We start from the raw sequence: 22,087 nt of genomic DNA on the forward strand, positions 1-22,087 counted from the left end.
CATCTTCTGCCTTCACATTTGGAGATTACCAAGGCAATGAAATCAATAGATAAGAATTAATTATTATGACAGCAGCCACACTTCTATATAAAATAGTTCTAGTGAAATATTTGCAACTATATATGTGGGGTAAATATAATCACAGTCTAAACTTATTTCTGAATTGTGTTATCTGATGTCTGGAAGCAATATTTGAACCAAGAGGTCAAGCATAATTAAATTTGACTTCTGCTGCTTAGTAGTATGTATATAATTTCAAGTTTATGTTTAATTTTAAGTGAATTTTAGTTGACATCACTGCAGAAGCATTCAAGTATTTTTGGAGGGAAATTAAAACAGCTGTTGCTAAGACTTGCATTGCCTTTTAGTATTGATTAAGCTAATTTGGTGACTTGTGGTGCTTGTGTGGCACTGCGAAAACAATATAAGTACCTTTATTAGAGCTATTTCTCATAAAAAATAATGGGAGAAAATGTATACAGCTCCTTTCCCTGGGAGGAACTTGCAGTCTGATCTGGGGTGCTTTTTCAAACTTTCTGGTTTGTATCTCATGGATTAGTCTCTCTGCTCCAAGGCTTCCAAGTGTTGTATCTTTTATCAATCACAAGCATCCCTGCTCACCTCATGCATGCAGCTGTCTCCAGGCAAAGTCCATTTATTTTTACTATTTTCTCGTAGGTTAGTAAAGGGTCAATTTTGTGAGCAGCAAGCAGGTGGCTTAATATTTATCTTCTAGATTTTTCACTACATTAGACATGGCTTTTTCTTTCTGACTTGGAAGTAACAGGATTATTAGAAGGAAGAAGAGAAATTTCTTTGAGGTCTACTACCTACTATTTGTGGGTATTGCCTTCTATCAGGAATATTTATGCACCATCTGCACCAGTTACCTTAGCAATAATGATACCCTAGTTAGCCAAAATGTGGCACTGTCAATACCAGCTTCCTCCTTTGTTCTGACCGCAGCAAGCATTGCCACTGCTACCCTCTGGCATCCTTAGCAATGGAGCTGTTAATTTTTCACTACAATAAGTCGTCAGTGATTATTTTCAGACAACTTTCAAACATGCATATTAGATAATTAAATTTGCAATAAATGTCACTCTGTTATGCAACCCTTTCCTTGTCCTTCTGTATTAAGCCTTTTCTAAACTGATGTGTCAATAACTAATTTTTTCCAGCTGTCCTTGATCAACAGTTATTTTCTGAGCTGTGAGGTAAAAAAACCCAAACTCACCTCATTTATACTCTTTGTAGCATCTGCAGAAGTAATTTACTTGTATTCAGGTGTAATAACCTAGCCTCTAATATTACTTTTCTCCTTTGTTACTGCTTAGAGGTATACGCTTATGTTTCTTCTCTTTTGGGCCTTATGAATGTATCATGATGCAAGACTGACAAATTTTTAATGTTGAAAAGAGTCTTAAATTAAGAGACTATCTTGTGCCCAGAAAGTGTAATTGAAAACAATAAACGTTTCAAAAATATAGAAATATTTCCTTTTAAGTGTCAGTTTTTCCCCTTCAAATATTGTTTTGACAAGGAAGTTGTTCTTATTGGGGTTGGGGCAGGTCAGAGCTCAGTCCATTCAAAAGGCTGTTTCTGAGGGCTTTTTCTCTTTAGGTTTCCTGGTATAAGACTGACATTACTGTTAGTATTACTTAATTCATAAGTCTTATGTCATAAATGCTAGACTTCAATAGTTGTTCAAAGAGAATCAAACAATATATATATTGTCATTTTTAATGGTGGATGTGATAGTGTAAGGTTAACAGTTGAACTCTATGTTCTTAAATGGTTTTTTCCAACCTAATTCATAAGATGGCTTGGATTAGAAGAGATGTTAAAAATCATCTTGATCACCTAAAGGAGTCTCTGATTCATCAGGGTTCTACCAAGTCCTGCCTGTTTCTGCCATTCCACCTTAAATTGCTTCTTAGAAGCAGTGACATGATGTTGAGGAAAAAAAAAAGCCTTTCTTATTACAGAATGGACAAAATTCTGAGTCAGGTGAAAAACTTTCTTTGCTAAGAGGATGATAATTAATAATTTTCAGGCACTATGGAGTTCAGCTGGACCTAAATAATATGCAAAGAATTTTTTCTGTTTCGTGCATTTTCTTGTCCCAAAAAATGAAAGTGAAAAATTGTTCTTCCTCTTGACTAAGACTATTCCTGAAAAGCAAACTTTAGCCCACAGCTCCTAAAACAGTACCTACTAACACATTTGATAAAGCCCGGTCATAATAACATATTTTTGGTAGTGGTATTCCCTGAAGATATAAGTTTTTCTGTGCCCTGGTACAAACCATGGAACAATTTTTTTTTCAGCTGTCAGTGAGGGCTCCCTTAAGCACCACAAAACAGTGGTGGGAGTAGGTAAATAGGCATTTGGGAGAATGAAAGCATAAGAGTTGCTGTGCTTGTTTTTCTGTTTTCTAAGATGGCATTCTGTATTTTACATGTACATTTGGGATGTTCTAGCAGACTTTCTTTGCCTGGAATATGCAGGTGTAAGATGCTACACTTGTTTTCCTACAGAAAGTACACATTATGTACTTAGAGAAAAGAAAGCAACCATGTATTTCAAAACTGTGCTGTAATACATATGCATCAGGGTGCAGAGCTCATGTAGGGTGTGAAATACCAAGGCTTTCCATTCCTGATTGTGAGCTCTTTCCATCACAGCTGTAATGGCAAGAGCTGCATCCCTGCCAGTTTCAACTTGCTTATCCAAATATGCTGACGCCTTTCATGCAGCCCTTTTGATGTAGTCTTGTACAAGGTGATCCCTATGATCCTGCTTTTTAAAACAAAGCAACTTTAAAACTAATATAGCAGCAGAGCCACTTTCTTTAAGAAAATCAACGTCTTGACTTGGGGAATGAAATATCAAATGTCTAAACCCCACTTCTGGAAGTTTACAGCATGAGTCTTTACTGCATTTAAACTGGAAAAGTGACAAGGTGATTGCATGCTGTCTTGATGTCTTTCTCAGGATTGCAAATAGAACATTATAGGCTTTTGTGAAGAAAGATGCTGAATATCCTAGTTTTCATGTTAATATCATTTGGGGATAGGATGTGCAGACAACTTATCCCAAAGGAAAAATTCTTTATGAAGATAGTTTGCTTTGTTGTATGCATTTAATATGCAGAGGAAGAAATGTTGTTCACCTACCAGCTAAAAAACAAGAAAACCAAAACTCTAGAGTGATTTCATAAAAAAACACTGTTGGTAGGTTTACCCAACCTTATAAGATGAGCTTATAAAGAAAGCATTAGGTAGCAGTGCTATAGAATTTTATTGGTTAAAAAACCCCACAAAAACCCATAAAAACAAAAGAAAGCTCACATCTTTTACTTTCCTTGTTATAATTGTTTTAGTGTTTGCCTTACTTTGAAGTATTACAAAAATTTGTATGAGGACATGAGTCCTCATTTCCAAAGGCTCCCATAGGAAGATGTGTGACATAAGAGAATTAATATGAAGTCAGTCACACGGGATTTGAGGTGAGGTTTAACGTGCTTCTAAGTCTTTCTACGTTTGGACCTGCAGTTATATACACCCCTAAAGGGCACACAGGACAGCTGTTATGACACTGGATGTGGAAATACCTGACGTTTAGGGGTCTCATTTGTGACATAAGACCTCTTTGACTTCTGACTGATAGAGATTTACTGATAGCATGAACCATCAGATCTGATTTCTTTTATTTAAAGATTCCTATAAGGTGACTATCTAAATCAGTCAGTAAGAAATCCTGATTGCAAGCAGTATTGAAGCACTGCATTAATTTTTCAGAGCTTGAACATATACCTTTATGTGATATTTATAGGCTTAAGTTTTCTCTTGGTGTTCGATCCTGGGAGCTGTTTTTTTACAGAAAGCAAAACATGATATTCTTTTCTTGAGAAGAATTTCTTTCCATCAGTGTGAGGTGCTCAGCAGAAGCAGCAGCAGTTTGACTGCCAGAGACTTGAACTTAGATCAGACCTCGTGTCTCTTTTTTCAGCAAGTGGCCTCACTGTTATACTGTGCCTAGGTTGCTGTTCCTTTCCTTCTTTGCAGAAGAAAACTGTTAGCAGGAAAGGAATAAGCAGGATTCCTGATGGGGTATTCTGCCAGGAATGGGAAATCTGTGCTCTGCTCCTTGTTCCAGATTCTGCTTGTGTTTTATGCATTAACTGTTTCGGATGAAGACTGTGAAATCTCATTCATAAAAGCAGCTTCCCAGCGATCTGTATAAATATATGGTTGTTTGGTGCTCAAGAATGAGATGCTTCTGGGTGTACTTAGAAACAGAACAAGTGTCCAAGTCTCCATAGTCCAATGAATGTTGTGAAAAAATACCTGAACTGCAGACTAAAAAAGTGAAATCATAATGTCTGTGGCTACTCTGGCTGTACTAATCATCACATCTCAAGAAAGTTAATGGGATCAAATTGCTTCTAATATTTGAGATGCCCTGAGATGATGGGCTGCTGCCAGTGTGTAAACTGTGTAAAAATGTAGATACTTGGAGTTGTTTCAGTCTTGGAGCTTTTGACGTATCTGCATTTGGCCAGAAGATACACTAAGGGAAATCAACATGTTTCTGAAGTGACAGCTGGAGAGCAGATAAAATATTCTAGAATTTCTGCAAAAATACCTGTAATGAAAGGGCTAGAACTGAATCTTATTGCTGGGTGAGTTTTGGACACCTATGGAATTAAGCAAACATCTAAAGGTAGGTACTGCTGGGTTTCTGAACATAAATCTGTCCTGTCCCACATCAGCCAGCAAGTATGTGAGCATGCTTTACTGAAATGGAAGGCAAAGGATAGGCTGGGCTTACTGGCAGATGGCTTAGCTGTGCCCTGGGGAGGTAAGAGGTATGAATTTGAACTTTGTCAGACAGAAGAGGAAATTGATACCTCGCCACAACCAAATAACACACTTGAGTGTCTGCTCAAAAGCTCCTGCTGTGAGTGTCTGAGTTCAGAGTGGATGCTCTTCATGGTGCAACTTGCATTCTTGCTCCCTGAATGTCAATGGAGTCCTTCTGCATTTACTGTGGATTTAAGGTTCTCTCCAAGGGAACCCTGCAGAAGACCTCCCTCCTATCTGCAATCAGAATACAGCTATGTGGGACTGGGTTCCAGTAGGAAGAGGAGATGATTGATGGGCTGAGGTTGTCTCTCTAGGTTACACCATGGTGTTGATAATGCCAAGGTTGCAGGTTTGATCACTGCAGTGCAATGATCCTTGTGGGTCCTTTCTGACTCTGAATACTCTGATGCTGTGACTTGCAGTGCATGAACAGCTAAAATGCTTGAATACTTATGAAGTCCTGTTGTGTTTTGCACATATATATTTTTGTCTGTGAATATGCATAGCTAAATGATGTACAGACCGATCAGATTTTTTTAACATACCTTATGCTCAGCATCCACTAAAATATTTTTCTGAGCAGGGGTGCAGGCTTTTATCCTTTAATGATTTTGTGTAACAATCATAATTATCTTCTCTTCATAGAACAGAGTGTTATTTTCACCATGTGTGTTTTGCTCCGAACTACTCAACTTTGAGCTCTTTGGAGAAGAGTCAAACCTTTGCTATCTGTATGAAAGGCTTTAGATGGCTAAGACTCCCGTGTTCCTGGTGTTTGGAGGCTAGTCTGAAATAAAAAATAATATTGCAGTGGTAGTTTTACAATGAGAATGGGAGGGAATAACAATAAAACTTCTTTGTAGAATCATGGTAAAATTAATACTAAATATTTAATTGTAAGAAATTTAAATCTTCTACTATGCTTTTGTATTGCAGTAACATGTAGTTTTCTCAAGGTGAAGACACATAGCTTCATCTATTCAGGATGATGCCTTTATTTTTATTTTTTTTTTTGTTAAATCAAAGCTAGAAATTATGATTAAATAAGCTTCAAATGTCTTTTTTTCTGTTTAACTCCCTAGTATGGTATGAACAGCTCATTTGGGCAATAGCTATAAATACATAGTGACAGACAAACTGTACAAATGAACTTGGAGCTAAATATATGTGAGAGTGTTTTGCACAGGTTAAAGGAGAAAAAGAAACATTTTCCCGTGATATCAAAATACAGCTTGATTGAATATATGCACAGACGTACAAGCACACATGATTATTGCTTGAGCTTATGAAAATGGAGCTCTTAATATCTGTTCTAACCTCCATTAGGAATATTATAGATCTGCAGTCTGCATCTATATTGGTTATTTAACAGTGATAGTGCATATTGTAATTGATCTAGATAAATTTGTTAGTGTAAAGTAGGCAGATGTGCTTAAACCTTATGTCCCAGTGTAGTCATATTGGCCAGTGATGGCTTAATCTTTGAGATAAAGTGTGCAGATCCTCATTGTGGCTTAGTATAACTTTTAAGTGCAAAATTCCTAAGCATCTTTATTTGAAGTGACAGAGCTTTTATCAAATACTGCAGATAATTAAGTGCTGAAACTGAAAACCATGTCCAAGCGAAGAATTCTGCTGATTTTGTGTGTGTGATTGTTTACAGATTTCCTTCTCCATTTGCTCCCAAAGAATACACTTAAACACTCAATCAATGAATAACCTACAGCAGTTTGTTGTAGATTCAATAATGGGGAATGGTTCATTGTACCAGGATAGTCAGATATACCCATAGGAAGTGTCAGTGGTCAAAATGCTTCCATTGCCAGAAGGTAGTCTGAAAATGGTCTAGAAATTCAATACAGCATTGACCCTACGTTGTGTACACAATCTGCAGTCTGTTCCTCAATGTTATTTGAACTTTAAAACCAGCCATTTTAATCTGAGGATTTATAATATGTTTATACATATTTATATTCTGGACTAAAACTGTTTTTCATTGTTTATAGCTAGAAGTTTGAGGTATTAATGTTTGTTTTTCCCTCTATTTCTCTATACAGCCTTCTTGATCTTTTTTTAGCATTAATATATTTAATGACAATGAATTTTCTGAAACTAAAGTCTTATAAAATTTATACAAACTCTTCTTCATTTTCAGGTATCTCTTCCTGATAACAAATGTTTTTGAAATGCATGGCAATATGAAATTATAGAAAATGTTTCTAGACTTTCTGAAAAGCTTCAGCTCCTGTTGATATGAGAAACTGGCTTGATTTGAGAAACCTTTCTGCCTTTTTATATAGACACTTTTAAAATATTTCAAATTTAAACAAAAAGTGTACATGAAGTTTTAAAAATATAAATTGAAGATATAGGATTATAGGTCTTACACAGGATTATAAATTCATTTTGTTATATAAAACTAAATGTGTTTTAATCTATGCAATTTTTTTCCTCTTTTTTTAAATTTAATTTTTATTTTTTTAGTGTGGCAGTGTTAATTTTCTTAATAATCCCACCTGGGACCCTGCCTACTCCCTATGCCCAAAGGGATCCTGTGCTGCAACTTGGATGCAACAGAACTCTGCTAATTGACACATCACCTTCCTCCTGTCTGCTGCCTGTTCTAGGTAAGTGAGACACTTTTATTGTGCAGTGTTTCTTGTTTTCTAAGTTGCCAGTGAAAGTCTTGCTAAATGTGTGCTGCTGTGCCCTGTGCTTCAGACTGATGCATATTAAAGTGAGCACTGCTAATAAATACTTGGAAAAAGTCATTGCACTGAGTGCCTTGAGTTATGCATACGACCATAGTGAGATTACACCACTTGCGATTTTTAATGTACAGTGTCACAGGCTGCTTTTCAAAAATGAGCACACAGCTCTAGCATTTGCCTCTTAAATAAAAGTCTACTTGTCCTATTAAAATATCATCCATCAACTTTTTGGTTTAATTCAGATTTTTAAGAAGACCTTCCTCCCTTGAGGTTGTGTGTATGATGAAATATTTTAACTGTATCTTATTTAAGAGATGCAAATAAAACCTTTCAGCTTTTTCTGAAGCCTAGAAGTGTTTTGTTTTGCCAGCTGTCTATGAAAGTTCAGTGCTTAAAATGTTAGTAGCCTGACTCTCTTCTGTCTTGTAGATCTTTGAAAAATTGGTTTATGGCATGTCATACATCATGTATCTAAGACATATGGGAATAGTTAGAGATTAAGGTAAATAGACAAATTGAACTGCTTTAAACCATTTTTCCCTGTTTCACTTTTATGAAAGAGTTTATGAACAAAAGTTGACATTAAGCAATCACAATAGGCTATTCTATATGTTTTAGACAGTGGTAAAGACTTTAGTGTCAGAAAGTGTTGCATCACTGATGCTTATATCAATTTGATTGGTGTCCAAGTTTTAAAAATGTTACTTTGTCAAGTCATAACCTTTTCTGAGTCTTTCATTTGTCATTGTTTTGATGATTATATCTTAAGAAAAAAACAAAAAGAAAAATGTTCTGTGCATCGGGAATCATATCATGGCTCATAAGGCTTATCAATTTTTTGGATAAAATTAGCATTTTTTGTTTTATGTAATATGATTGTGTAGATATTTTGGTGTAAAGGTTTCAATTTAAAGACAAAGATTAGCAATTTTGCTCAAGACAAGTTTGTTAGAAATACATTTTAATGAAACGTCAGCATGACTTGCAAAGTCTTCAATGAGAACACTTATTCACACATAGCCACCATACCCTGGCTGTTATTGTTCATAACAGTGCAGCAAACTGGGGGCTTCCAGACCAAAGGAAAAAATGTCAGGTGGACAAGCAAGGTAAGTCTGAGTATGAATTTCATATAAGCAGACAGGGACGTTTTTTCCTAGTCTTCACCAGCTTAACAGAATGGAGCTGTTCTGTAGACACCAAATAACTAAGAGGGAATGGACCTGTTTTGCCTATTTGTGTTATTTGAATCTATGCAGGAATTTAAGAAATTATAAACAAAAGGTAATGTGCACTAAGAATACCACCCATGGTTTAAAGTGCTGCTTGCTTCACTTTGCAATCTCAGGGCAATTATTTATGTTGTCATTCTGAAGGGGTGGGAGCTGGGCTGAGTGTTCAAGATGTTGCTAAGGGATCTTGACCATATCTAAATATTTCTGTGTACTTATAGGAAGCTTTAGGGGAGAAACAAGAAAGTTACAATATTGTATCTAATTCAGATCCTTTGGAGCAACTTGCTCAACTGATCTTAAATTAAAACACCATTTCTTCTGACTGTCTATTAAATATAGTGATTATTATGTGTTTGCAAGTTTTGTGCTTACATCTTTACAGTATTTACTTGTTATTTGATTGTAGGGAGATTCATCCTAATAATTTATAGGTCTTATATTTTTATAGGTTTAGTACTAGTCTTGTAACTAGTAGCAAATTTGGTTTATTCTTGCTGGATGCACTAATTTGCTATACATCAGTGATTTCTCTGATCATGCTAGAAAACAATGTTTTCTATCAATCTGCTTGTAAACCAAAAGAGTTCTGGAATATCTATTCATTTGCAAAAGGTAATTTTATTCTTAATACAGATCAGGGACAAAAACATAGAAACAAAATAAAATTTAATGTTGGGAAAGTTCTTTTCTGTAGCAAGGTAAAAAAATGTTGCTTTTTAGCAATTTGTAGTGGGTCACTGATTGTTTTGAATTAGAGGATGTATTTAGGACTGCTTTTTTGCACTATGTAAAAACCAGGCACTGATTATTTTCAGTTCTATAGGTGCAAGTACAGCTTTTAGTCTTTTTGGTGGGAACATGCTTGTTTCCTGAAATCAATTGTTATCTTCCCTGTCTGTCAAATTAGCTATAAAAATAAAGTAACTGAATAAACCCCTACAAAAAAAGACTATTAAAAGAATTTTTAGGTGAGTTATATTCTTTAAATTAGTGGAGAAATGACTCTACTTTGCTTGATTAAATTTGTATAATAAACGATTATTCAACTGAATTGTAATGTTTTATATAAAAAAGATATATTAGCACTATTTCCAGCTAAGGCTACGTCTTTTTCTCTCTTTTTCTTGGTATTGTGTGTATAAAGAGCGCCGATAAACAGCCTGACGCCCAAATGTTGCTCCGTTTAAGCGAGGGAGCTTTGGCGCTTCAGTCGCAAGAGGGAGCTGTTGGAGCTCAAACTGCTGGGACTGCGCACCTACGTATTGCCGTTTTAATCGATACCGCTCAGCTCTAAATATTTAATGAAATACATTAACAATTATTAGTTTCCACCATCACACTCTCTGAATACCACTGACATGCATTTTCTGAGAGAAGTATGAAAACAATAATTAAAGTGAATAAACCTATACATTTACAGTAATATATTTCGTGTGTGTGTGTGGGAACAACACCCAATCTTTTCTCCTTGTGTTGGTGACAAGCTTAAATCTGCTTCAAAGCAAATAGTCTTGTCAAGCAGTGAAACATGACTTTGGTTATAGAAACCTTTGTTATTCATTTTTCTTGTGTATCAGAAGTCTGAGGCTACAACTTTTCTAGTGTCTCTCCTAGGAAATTAAGTGTACACATGAATGTCATATGGGGAAGAATGTCAGTTTATATGAAAATTGAAGAATTATCGGTGTTTCCCCTGCAGTTATGCACAAAGGCATCATTGTCAGTTGCCTTTCTTAGGCCTTCCCTGCAGGCATGATCAGACTCAAGCAGACAGCTATTTTCCTTTAATTTTCCACAGCAAGGCAGTAATGCTTATGATTATTGTGAAGTCAGGAAAAGTTTAGTTTCATCAAGTGACATGTAGTGTTGCAATTAGTTACTTAAGCACTTCTTATAAAATTTTCTACTACAGTATCTGGCTTGTCAGATGCAGCTAAATATTAGCATCTTGTATTAAACAGGAGGGTGAAAACTCCTAGCAGAAAGCCCAGCTGACAGCTCTCAACATGAGCTGAATGATCACTCACAATTGTAATCGATTCTGTAAGTACTGAACACAAACCCCCAGGCAATTGAGGAAAATAGGATGATGAAGGACTGCAAACTAATACGTTACACATCTTCATTGATTAGTCATTGATTAACCATTATTTTTCTGAATGACAAACAGCTAGTGGTAAAGTAACTGAAGCTGATGATTTATTTACATGTTAGACAGAAGATGACTTCTTTATTCAGCTGATTGTGAGCTAATGTGAAATGAGAGTACAGCAACAGTTTAAGAATAAAGAAAGGTTTATAATATTATTTTTCTTTTTTGACAACATTCCTAGACTCAAAAATGTTTTTACTAGAAAGAAATTTAACTAGACTTTAAAATAGCACATAAAATTCAAATGCAGATAATCTACATGGTACCTGTAGTATAACTACATTTAAAGAGATCATTTTATAGACTTGGTATTTACAAGAATATTGATCTGTGTTTATTGAACTTTTAATTTAATTCTGTTTTGTCCAGTGCCTTATTGGCAATTAAACAGCTGCAGAAATGGCAGAATAATGGTTTGCAATATGCCCACTATCTTTGTTATTCTGAAAATATCTCTAAACCTTAGCTTTGAACACCCCATGGTAGGAATCACATAATTAGGAAACAGTCCTAGCATTTGAGATCAGGGTTTTTAAAAATATATATCAAACACCTAATTATTATCAGGTCCTACCAATATAGTACGAAGCAGAACTGATTGCAGTGGTGTGTGTGTGTGTGGGGGGGGGTGTTTGTCTAAGGTTTCTGCCAGTCCAGAGGACTTGTGTTGAGGGTCCAGATGAAATTTCCCCCTTCTGGTGTGGCTTTGCGGTTGTGTGGGGTGGTTTTGTGTGTGTTTTGGGTTTTTATGTGATGGTGGTTTTATGGGGTGGTTTTTTTTTTTTTTGGTGTTTTGGTTTTTTCTTTTAAAAAATTTTCTTCCCAGAAAGGGCAATAAATCTATTCAATCAGTTAGGAAAAGAGGCTTAGGATCCTGTCTGTTTGAGGTTCCCTGATATAGTCTACTCCAGCTATGAAAGTGTTGTGGACAATGCCTGTTATTTATTAGTGACAAATCATTAGAAATCTTCACTTTGGTGTCTATCACAGCATTAATTTTGATGAACTTTGAGTAAGCATGTGGGTATGTGTCTTCATAGGAATTATGTTCCAAGTTAACAGTAATTAATGTGCACTTAATCTAGAGTGCTGGTTATCTGTGATGTGTATAAAGCACTTATCAGAGAGAATTTCAGTGAAAGATGTATGCTTTCAGGAAATATGGATGTAGAATAACTATTTAAGGGAAATTCATCACCGTTGCAAGATTTAAGGGTAGATTTTTGTATCACAAACTAAGTAAAGAAAGATGGCAGCATACCATAGTATGCTACTGCAGTTGAGGTGCAGATGAACTTGATAATATCTTTAGTAACTGTCTGCTATTAGAAAAAAAAGTGTGCAATTTTGTTGTCTTTGGTTCTGTAATTTAATACAGCTACTTAAACATCAAATTCCTTCCCCCATTTTATGGTGGGAACTTACTGTAGGTTCTTATGTTCTGTGTGTGACTTTGAGAGGCATGCTTACAAGTGGATAGCTAGGGATGCCCAGCTGGTGTCTTCTGAGCACATTTAGTGTGAGCCTCTGCTAAAGTGAGCTTCATGTTGAAATGCTTGTCAGCTGGAGCTAAGCATGATCTTATTTCAGGGTCTGAGCATTTTTCACATTAAAAAAATAAACCTCTGTGCTCTTTGTGTTCAGGTTTGTAACTTGCTTACAAAAGATCTCCAGGACAGTGATGAATTTATGCTATTATTACTTTTGACTGTCTGCCAAGGAAGTTGAACCAGTTTGCCTCCTGGCACATCCCTATTTTCAGGACTGGGTTGTACTAGGCAGCAGAAGCATTTCACCAGGCACCAAGTTGCTGCTAGCTAGGCAGTTCCAAGTTATGTGCCCTGAAATGATGGTGCATATCCATTTGACACATCTTAATTGTAAATCTCCACCTCCTCATGACTGCTCAGCCCTATGCATTTCCAAGGAACCTGCAGAGCTCCTGCCCTCCACAGAACAGCCTTGTGCTGCATGATGAGCATTCATAACTGAACACTGCTGATTGCTTTAACAAGTCTGCAAAATAACAAACGAAACATTATTTTGCAGTAAAACTACAGGGAAAAGCCTCCAGGACAAAGCTTGAAAATACTTACCTCCATTGCTCCTATGTGCACTTTCAGTATGTTTTTCTGGTTCTTGTATAAAAGTGAGAAAGAAATCCAAAGAATCCTTATGGAATTTTGTGTGTCATACTCTGTTTGTGTTACCCATTTAAATTGCCAATTAAGGGCACTATTCACATGAGCAAGAGTTTGACGTGGCCCTCTATGTAAAGCTGGCAAATACTTTGTAATTGAAGAAAAGAAAGAAATGTCTTGGATTTTGCGTCTCATTCTGATTATCACAACTACACATGGGGTACAATATGTCTCAGTGTCTTCAAGCATATTTAATATCTTTAAATTTTTAAATGAAAATGTAGCTGTCAATTTTAAACTAATTTGGATGGACAGCAATAAAATGCAAACCTCACTTCAAATTAGAATTTTCAGTGAGGATTTCTAATGGAAAGTAATTGCTGACAATAGGAAATGACAAATTACTAATTACTTAGTTCAATTAGACTTTTGTGCCTTTGGTCCTAAGTGGCAAGCATACAGCAAATCTTGCACTTTTATAACAATTAATGACACTAAAACTATTTAAACTGCCAACAGATGTGAGTAAGAAGACATGAATTGAAACTTACTTAATTTACATACTATCCCAATTTTATACCAAGTAAATGGTGTTTAATTTTTATGTTACAACTAAATATCACTGGCCTAGTGTGATTTCTGCAGAACTTCTCAGAATAAAATAGTTGTACTGAAATGCTAGTGCTAATGCTTTTTTTCCTCTTATCACAGCACTATTTATCTTAAAGTGACTCTAAAAAATATAGTGGCAGTGAATGGAATATAATTTTTTGTGGAGTTTGTGCTTCTGAAGGAGTTTTTCTAAAATGGGCTGTAGAATTGCATCAACCTGATCACTGTGATGCAAGATGTAAAATTCTTCTTCTAATTTATAGGTGATTGTAAAAATTAATCTAGCTCATACCATTCAGAAGAAGTCAGAGTCAATGTATTTAATTATCATTCTTTAATGAAAAGCTTCCAGTATGTGTGTTAGACATTGTTTCTCAGTTCATGCTATGCTGGCTTAATCCATTTGTTAGCAAAGACTGGAGTCCTCATTCTTTCTCACATTTTGCAGTTTCTGTTCTGAATTGCTTTCAGCTATGTTTCTACTGAAGAGTCGTAAACCTATTTTGACTGTAATGGTTCTTGTGTGGTCATTAATGTATTTATACACATATAGGTCTTCTTTGTGAACTTTACCATAATTTCTACACTTCAAAACTTCTAACATTGGATGCCTAGAGTTAGATAGTCAAATTAGCTTTTTATGCCTTGGGAACAGGTAGCTGCCTTCAAAGGATTCCATGCGGTAGTAATGACCTCTTAAGGTGTTTAACAATTTGGAGAACATGACACTTATGTTTGAATATATGAATGCCTACCTAATGTTAGCCCGTAACATATTTTTAGTCAACCAAAGAAGAAAATTATACCAAGTAGTGGAGTGATTAATCCAACAAAACTCTGTTTGACTTTACAGATTATTTTGTAAAAGCCTATTTCTAAACTTCTTCCCTTAGCTTTCTTTTTGTTTTGCCTAAAGGCAACATTTAAAAGAATTCATTAATCTAATAGTGATTTATGGTAACTTAATTTGCCAGAGAAATAATCTTGTCTTTTTTTTTTTTAGCAAGATAGAAGGAAATAGAGGATTTTGTATCAATGGATGTTCTGCAGAAAAGATGTATAGAGAGAAGATAATATGCTTAATACAGGAATAGAAATAGGAATGGCTTTATAAAATATAAATGAGAAGGCTACAAGACAAAATGTAGTACCCAAATCAGAAAAGATTTATAGAAGTGCCCACATTTAGTTGCAGAGAAAAGAAGGTGTTTAGTAAGGTGCATTGTACAGGTGTGTAATTTTGTCTTACAAAAGAGTGTAAGTACTGATAATGTTATAAGAACCTTAATGCAATGTACTTCAAGACAGACCAAGTATGAGACAGAATATACAATTATGGCATTTCTTCCTTGCTGTGCTTTTATCGAAGGTCTTGGCAAATGACTGCCAATTGATCATGCCTTTATTTAGTCTTTTTACACTTTATGGAGTGTTGCAAACAAAAAAATATAATGAAATTCTCCTAGATTTGGAATATTAGGTGTCAGAAAAGCTGAACTGAATAGATGTAGAGGGTGTGTGTTACACAAGAGTGTTATATCATACAACTATATACTTGAAGAGCTAGCTCTTCACTTGGATTATGTTAGTGCAGTTTTGCTGTTAGCAGAGATGCTTCAGTATAGATCACTTAAGTCTAGCAATTTCTGTTGAGTTGTACTGTACTATAATCCTCTAAAAAGCAACCACGTGGCATAAGCAGTCAGTGAAATTTCTGGCAAAAGGATTTCTCTAATAGTATTTCCCCAGGAGATTGTCGTTTTGTGGTGTTTGGTTTGGGGTTTTTGATTGGCTTTTGTTTTGATTTGGGGGAGTTTTTGGGTTGTTTTTTGTCAGTGTTTTTATTTTATTTGGTTTCTAATTTTCCATTAATTAGGGCAATTATATTATTACTTCTGAGTAAAGGTTCTGACTGAATTGAATTGACAGCAGTAGTTCTGGACTAACCTATGTTGTTTCACTACAGCTGTAGTTTTCTCTTCCCAAAAGCTCAGTGAACTTTAGAGTTTGAAATAGAAGAGAGACCATACCTCATAATAGAGGAGAAAGGAAAAGCACAGGCTTTTCCCCATAGGGGGTAGGAAGCCTGGGCAGGGACAGAGGAAAGAATGAGTTTCACAAATCAGAAAGGAAAAAATTTGTGACATTGGTATTGTACTTAGAAAGCGATAATGTGGAAAAGAGGTGAGAGCAGGGACAGAAGTATACCTGGAGCAAGAAGGACAGGAAAAAAGAGAAAAACCCAGAAGTGGCCTAATTAGAAGAAAAAAGGAGAGAGACAGATGATAGGGGGTAGGGTGGAGGAGAGCAAAAGAAGGGTCAAAAGTACCAGGCAAAAAAAAAATAATGAAGCTAAGGAAAATTAGCAGGACAGATATAAGGCTGAGAATATGGTGTCTTCATTCATGCCACAATGAATCATGAGAGTAGAATGTTTAGGCTGATTTAATCATCTGCAGAGTGTATAATTTCCTTTATAGCTCCATCATAATTATTGAGGCACTGCAACAGATGAAATATGCAAGTCTCAATTGTTTGGTCTACTGAGAAAAATGAGGAAGAAAAGGACGAAAGGCTGGAATACAAACCTAGTCATGTTTAAGCATAGTTTGAATGAAATGTAGGACTGTATGGGTACATGCAACTGCAAAGATGCCTGTGTGTCTAGTGATACATTAATGTGGAAGCTACATGGTTAATGACAGTGTTGGGTTGAATAAATGTACTGAGAAAATGATAATATACTCCATGGGCAATATGTTGATTTAGTAGTACAATGTACTGGGTTGAGCTGAGTTTCTAAAATGGATTAATATAATTATCACTGTACACATTTTCTTTAGTAAAATATTAATTTCTTCATATTAAAAAATATTTTTGTAGGAATTGGGAAATATAAGAACCAAAAGTCTTTTAGGATTTAATAAGAAAATACAGAATGTCCAAAATTGCCATAATCTCTTAGCACCTCTGGCCCAGAATATTTCAAAATTGCATTTGTCATTATAGAAACTCGTAGTTGTCTGACATGATTATTCTGATGTACTTTTCTCTAAAGTGACAAACAATATGAATGGATTTGTACTGAGCCATTTTGCAGATAATTTTCTATTATCATAGCAGTGAAAATTAACAATACAGGATGATGCTGTAAATATTTTCTAGCGTATGAAAGTAAGTATGCTGCTAATGTATTAGTTGGCTTATTATTCTTCATCATGTAAATTATACATTTCCATTTTATTTGTAAAACTAATGACTCTTAACAAGAGGAACTCTACTGAAAATTTCTGATAAAGGCAGATTTTTTTTTTTAATTAAATGACAAAGGGTCTAATATCCTGGTGTTTCTGAACAGGTAAACAAATTGCCTTAACATCACAACCACCCCCTCCTATTTTTTTAAAGAGGAAATCAGAAGTCCAAAAAGAAAAATTGGTATAATTTAGAGATAAGACCCTGATTCAGCAAAAATCAGCTTGTCTTATCCACTGGGCAAGGCCACTGAAGTCCTGAACAATAGCTGTTCTTAGCTACATGTGCAGTGGAAGACAGATAGCTGTTTTGCCAAATGGGTCCAGTCATTTTAAATATGCTTAAATAAACTGATTTTAAGAGAAAATTTCATCTAATAGCATGTAATAGCATTAAATAATGGTTCATTATTAAGAACAGATTTTTTTTTTTTCCTGGATTAGCAGTTGTCTTATATTTGTATTTGTGAGATCTAGTGGTTGCATTTTTTAATGAATTAACAATTTGTGAGACTTCATGCATTTGTTTAAAAAATTGCCATGAAGGACGACGCTTCTCAGAGAATAAACAACTATAGAATAAAAATATGAAAATAAGGCAAAATGTGGCATATTTTACAACAATATTAAGAATAAATCACTGCCATAAGTACAAGTAAAAACTGAATATAAACCCTGTCGGAAAGCATCTGCTCCTTTGAAGGTATAGCTGTATAGAAAAATAGTAAAGAGAACAACAATCTTTTAGAACAAACGTGGTTAGGAGGAGATGGTTTTAGAATCGATAGATTTTTAGAGGGATGCTTTTTTCTTTTCTGGCTAAGGTAGAGGTTAATGGCTGGAAGCTGGTGTACCAATACAATCAGAAAAATTGCAGATCATGGATATGGATTTCGATATTGCCTTTTAGAGGATCTGCTGTTGCTGTAGACTAAGTGTGTAAGACCAAATGCCTTGTTAAGAAAACAGTGTATAGGATATATTGGTGCATGCAAAAGATTGTAGCTGTCTTCATATGTACATCTTCACTGAACAGGCTGTAGTTGAGAGTTAAGATGGGGATACCTAATTTTTGGCCTGCCACAAAGCATTGACCCTTGGAAATAGAGTACTTATGTGCCAATTGTATTGGCAGTATTGTATTGTATCTGGAGTGGTTGTGAGTAAAAGTTTACCTCCATACTGCAGTACTGGGGAAAGAAGCTAATGACTGATGTTAAAGCAGACTAAGAAAATGCTGTTTGTAGTCAGTCATCCACAAAAGTTAAGGCTGACTTTCTTCTTGACAATTCCCATTTTTGAAAAGTAAAGCAAAACTAAAAGTCACATGTTTTTTCTTCATAATTTTTTCCATTAATTATGAGGGGGCATACAGACATGAATAGAAAATTATCTCCCTCATGTTAGGTTTTCAAATAGCTGTTATTGCCAGAGTAAATATGTCAAAAATCATTTATTTCCACAACCATGAACTTGTCTAGTCTCATGGCTTTTGGGGTTGTGTGGGCTTATATTACCCAGTATTTTTATTTTTCCTCCTTTTTTCATTTTAAAGCAAAAATGGAGTTTAGAAGAAGGAGCTTTATAGTAAAAAATCCCCGGTCTTTTTTAAGAGCTAATACTAGGAGCACTGGACATGGCAATGCTGCAAGTCTTTGCCTCTTGCTGTGGCACATACTGTAATTCATCATGAGGAAGTAAGAGTGTGTAAAGCTTCTTAAGTCCAGGCTGTGCTTTTCTAAAGAGCATTGCCTACTGACATCCCAGAGAGGTGGAATCAGCTGTCAGGCTGTCTCAGAGCCTTCTGGCCCTACCAGAAAAATGGATTTGTGTGGCATTAAGTTGCTCTTGCCCCCATTAGGTTGCATCAGTACTGCAGCCAAAACCTGCTTTTAAACTTCTCTTGTGTTTGATCCCCTGACTTACGTTCTCTCACTGTTGTAAATTGCTTCTTTGGGGGAAGGAGAGGGGCTGGCCGTCTGTGTTTGTAGCTCCTAGTAACAGGTATGTTGCGCTTCCTTCAGTGATTATTTGGTTTTTTTTCTTAACAACTCTCATAAGCATCTTTGTTTTGTTGCAGAGAAATACCAATTAATAGATTTAGAAATGACCGGTAACTTTAACAGCAGAGAGTGTCTGAGCTTTTGTTTTTTAACTTGCGAAAGTCCAATCTAGTGTCATTGGCAGATGGGTGTGTTAGTTTGCCTTGACTGTATTTGCTACAATTTGATGTTGGGTTCTGCTCCTCATTATGCTAAAGTCTAATACAAGTCTTCTGTCATTCATTGTCCCTGGGGATTTACTACCAGAGCAACAACAGAATAGAAGAAGAATTAAACTCCCACCCAAAATAGTGAGTGCATGATATATGGCCGTGTTCTGCTACTTGCCGAGTCTGATGGGCCTTCAAAGAAAGAAGCAGCTTTTGGATCCCAAGTTTCTGTCTTTTCCTTCTATTTCCTCCTTCATCTTCTTTTCCAAAAATCTACACATTCTTTCATTAAAAATACTCACAACTTAGAGATAGCCCTTAATTGCTTTTTGTCATGTGTTATTTTCCCTAGCTGTATTCAATTGGGGTTTTTTTTTGTTGTTGTTTTTGTTTTTTTTTTTTTTTTTTGTTTTGTTTTTTTTTTTTTTTTTTGTTTTTTTTTTTTTATTTGTTTTGTTTTGTTTTTGGGGTTTTATTTTGGCTGGAAAGAGTTGGGTCACGCAGTGTATTGTATATTCCAGCCTAAATGATTCTCTTAGTCTATGAAAAGACTAGAAAGTCGTGAGGTGACAAGGACTTATACTGGGCTGTGGAGAGTAGGATCTGTCATGGTCCTGCATTCCAGAAGAATAATTTTGTTAAATATTTTTTTCCTCTCGAAGACGAGATAGCTTTAGGACCCACATTGTCACTACAATCTCCCTTTTGTACCAGGGGAGTGTGAGTGCTGGTATACACCAAGCCTGGGGGAAAGCAGCTCTTGTGGTATAAGCAGTCTTTTCAGCTTTTCTGTATTCTTGCTTAGTCATGAAAGGCAACTTAACACTGACTTTAGTATGATCCACAGGGTTTTGGCAGTAGTTTATTGATTTTTGTGTTTTATTTTTATTTACTTCTCTGAATTCCATATGGCTTTCGATTTAGCTGTACAGGAAAAGGACAAAGAAAAAATCCCACTATCTGGTATGTCAAAAACTATACTTTGACTCAGTAGGGAATGATAAGGTAAAGGGCGAAAGACTTTTTTCTATAGACCTACAGAACACTGTAGCTGTTTCAATAATTCACAAAACCACTGGTTATTATAAACCATTGTCTTGCACCAGGATGTGGACTGTATAAAACAGCAGTGAAAGGACAGACCCTGCTTTCATAAGTGATTGTTCCCCATTTACCTACTACAGTTAGAGAGTTCCTTTGTTTATTGATCAGTTCATTCATCCTAGCTTATATTAATGTTAGCACTAAAAAAAAAAGTGGATTTTTTTCTGTCCTTCTTCCTGAGAAGGCTAATTTTCTTTCAGGACTTGTTGTCCTCCCTCTGTTACTAAAACAGCTTTCAGTTTCCAGGCTACCTAGCTGAAAGACTGTTTGTGGCTATAAAAGAGCCAACCTGGGGCTCAGTACATGGATCTGAGGAGGATTACTAAGGATTCTAGGGCATTTTGCCTCTGTCCAAAATTACTTTAAGGCATTGGTGTCAGATAGCTTGGCTGTGTCTGATGGATCAAGGGGACGGAGTGAGAGTGAGAAAGAGAGGTGAAAGGGATAAGGAAAGGATTGAGGACAAAAGGAAGATCAGAAAGCAGTCTGGGTAGTGAAGGGAGAGACAGGAACAATATCTTACTTGTGAACTTCTATTTCTAACTCTTTGAATACCAAAGGCGATTGAGAGCATTTCTTCAGACATATTGACACAAGCTGGAGGCAGGTGACTGGCTTTAAAATTCATTGCTGATTGAGAAGCATCTATGTAATTTTAAGATTTCTATATTTGACAGTCTTTAAAAGTAGGAAGGTGTATATTCTTATTGTGAGTCATAAATAAAAATGAATCAAGTGTTTTTCACTGTGGGACTATTTCCTTTCGATTTCATTCATTTTGACAATTCTTGGCAGTAGCTGTTCAAGAAACATTCAAACCCACAATAAGCAGTGTTGGAGGTCAGGACTGCAGTGTGTTTGCAGAGATGCATGTTAAGAGAAGCATCCTGACCGTGGTGTGTGTGGCTGTGGGTGCTGGACAGGCTGCTTGCCGTGAGCCCCAGTGCCTGCTGCCGGGAGCTTGTGTTCAACTCATCTGGGGGTGCCATCAGTGCACCTGCACTGTGATGCTGATGCCGGAGTCTCACTTGCTGCCTTCACTACTGTCTAGTGCTGTGACCTTCGGGACAAGGTGCATAATTCCCTGTGGTTTTTTTTCAGAAATACAACTTAGAGTAATTTGAACAAAGCCCAAATAGGAGCCCCAGAGTTGCGGAGTTTTCCCCAGCCCCTCTTCTTTTGAACAAAACCAAGACATAATTGTTCTAATGTAAGTGTATGAGGGCTGGTTTATGACCAGTTTCCTTATCTTGCAGCCCACCTATGGATATACAGCCAGAAAAGAATGTAAATTTTACCAGGCGCAAGAATATCTTTCTATGAATGTACAGGTCCTTCTTATGATATCTGATTCACCTGGGACAGAATGATGGTTATAGTCATGAGGGTTGGTAATGGAAAAGCCACAGTTATATCTAATTATTTTTAGTGCTTAGACACCAGGGTGACTTAGAAATACCTACAAGGGCTTGTTGACTGAGTCAACAAGAAACAGTCTCTTTGGAGCATTTGCAGCTCACTGGGGAGGAGAATGTGAACTTTGATGTTGTGGGCCAAATTTTTTCATCATGTATTTTGGATTTTTTCTGTGTATTTATTGTTCTCAGTGTATTTTGCTAATTGACTTAATACATGTAGATTTTCCCCCCTCTGCCTGTAATTGTAGCCATCCTTAATCTTCTATAACAAAAAGCATGGTAAAGGAATTGGTATTGTAGGAGTTTTACTTCATTCTGCAATTTTCAGTGCTTTTCCTGAAATATATGAAATATTGTGCAATTCAGAATTTTTGTTT

The 22,087-nt window shown here is 35.9% G+C and overlaps 1 long non-coding RNA gene across 1 annotated transcript in view; it reads left to right on the top strand.

Moving 5' to 3' along the window:
* LOC141730382 (uncharacterized) overlaps positions 1-22,087 on the top strand; it is a 248,645-nt gene that overhangs the window by 23,072 nt on the left and 203,486 nt on the right. The window contains exon 2 of the long non-coding RNA XR_012581833.1: positions 7,356-7,498. This is a non-coding gene — a long non-coding RNA (uncharacterized LOC141730382). The remainder of the gene's footprint in view (positions 1-7,355; positions 7,499-22,087) is intronic.

Source organism: Zonotrichia albicollis, chromosome 10, assembly GCF_047830755.1.
Source record: "Zonotrichia albicollis isolate bZonAlb1 chromosome 10, bZonAlb1.hap1, whole genome shotgun sequence".
Lineage (NCBI taxonomy): Eukaryota > Metazoa > Chordata > Aves > Passeriformes > Passerellidae > Zonotrichia > Zonotrichia albicollis.